The sequence below is a fragment of the Euphorbia lathyris genome, chromosome 9, assembly GCF_963576675.1.
Source record: "Euphorbia lathyris chromosome 9, ddEupLath1.1, whole genome shotgun sequence".
In the NCBI taxonomy this organism is placed as follows: domain Eukaryota; kingdom Viridiplantae; phylum Streptophyta; class Magnoliopsida; order Malpighiales; family Euphorbiaceae; genus Euphorbia; species Euphorbia lathyris.
In genome coordinates this window covers 29,393,192-29,395,047 of record NC_088918.1, presented here as the reverse complement: position 1 = coordinate 29,395,047, position 1,856 = coordinate 29,393,192, and the positions used below count along the sequence as shown (strand labels likewise).

At 35.3% G+C, this 1,856-nt stretch overlaps 1 non-coding gene across 1 annotated transcript; it reads left to right on the top strand.

The window, feature by feature from the left end:
• Positions 1–1,498: 1,498 nt before the first annotated feature.
• Positions 1,499–1,605, top strand: LOC136207690 (small nucleolar RNA R71). The gene has a single exon (XR_010676819.1). It is a non-coding gene; the product is annotated as a small nucleolar RNA R71 (small nucleolar RNA).
• The last annotated feature ends 251 nt before the right edge of the window (positions 1,606–1,856 follow it).

The window sequence follows — 1,856 nt, the reverse complement described above, 5'->3', positions numbered from 1 at the left end:
CCGACACATCAACTAGAGCACGTCCCGTGTTCATGAATGGTCTACCAAAGATTAGCGGACAATTAGCATCATAAGCAAAATCTAAGATAACAAAATCAGTAGGAAAAATAAATTTGTCAACTTTTACCAAAACGTCTTCAATTATACCATATGGTCTTTTAGTGGATTGATCCGCTAATTGCAAAACCATATTGGTACGCTTGATGTCTTCTTCTAAACCTAATTTCTCAAAAATAGACAATGGCATCAAGTTTATACTAGCTCCTAAATCGCAAAGACAACTTGGGAATTCCATATTTCCCAAAGTACACGGAATGGTAAAGCATCCGGGATCTTTGAGTTTAGTAGGTAATTTGCTTGATACTATCGAACTACATTCTTCAAAAAGTGAAATGGATGAAATTCCTTCCCAACTAATTTTTTTTGAAATTAAATCTTTCAAGAATTTTCCATAATTAGGAATTTGCGTAATTGCATCCATGAATGTTAAATTTATATGCAAATTTTTAAGTTTATCTAAAAATGATAAAAGTTGTTTATCATGGTCCTTATTTCGGACCCTGTGTGGAAAAGGTGGCTTTGGTACAAAAGGTTTTGGATTAGAGTCAATTGGTGTATCTTTTTGTTTTAACGTATCTTCTTTGGGTTTTGGTAAATCATTTCCAGGTAAAGTTGAATTTCCGGGCATTTCCGGACCTAAGTAGTTTTTCCCCGAACGAAGAGTGATAGCCTTAACATGCTCTTTCGGATTTTCTTCCGTTTGGCTGGGAAGACTTCCCTCTTTGCGGGATGGAATTGATTTAGCAAGTTGTCCAATTTGATCCTCCAAATTATGGATGCTAGATGATTGGTTTTTGATAAGCTGATCGAATTTATTTTCGATCCGTTTAAAACCATCGTCTTGATTACTTACCTTTCCATTCATAGCATCTATAAATTTGTCGATTTTTGAAGATAAAGTGCTAATCGTATCTCTTGTTTGATTTTGATAATTATTTATACGATATTGATTAGCACTTGCATTATTATTATTATTACCATCTTTCTAGTTAAAGTTAGGACGATTTCTCCATCCAGGATTATAAGTATTAGAATAAGGATTAGTAGTTTGGTTTTGTCCTTGGACAAAATTTACCTGTTCTATCTTATTCATACCTTCGTAGTCAATGTCTCTCTGGATCGGATCATTAGGATCGCATGGTGCCATAAATTTATCAATTTTGTGCGATAAGCAGAAAATTGGGCTTGTAACATTGCTACAGGATCAAGATTCATTATACCTTTAACCGATGATGTACATGAGGATGATGGTTTCGCCGTTGGTATATGTCCACGCTCTGCGGGCCACATACTGCTGTTGATTGCCATTTCCTCCAAAAGTTCTCTTGTTTGGGCGGACGTCTTCTTCATAAATAACCCTCCAGACATATCATCTAATGAACCTCTAGTCGTAGGATCTAATCCATTATAGAATGTCTACATTAAAAGTGCATCTGGCAATTGGTGGTGTGGGCATAAACGTTGAAGTTCTTTAAAACGTTCCCAAGCTTCATAAAGAGTTTCATTATCATTTTGTGTAAAAGATGTCAACATTTTGATGACTCTTGCGGTTTTTGCTAAGGGAAAATATTTTTGTAAAAATGCTTGGGCTAATTGGTCCCAAGTTTCAAATGTTGCAGCAGGCATAGAAGTTAACCAAATTTTTGCCTTATCCTTCAAAGTGAAAGGAAAGAGGCGAAGTTTGATTGCTTCGGCTGTTACATCAGTAATTTTAAAAGTGTCACAAATTTCTAAGAAATTTGTCAAATGTGCATTAGGGTTTTCGTTAGGCAATCCGTAAAACGTTACGTTGTTTT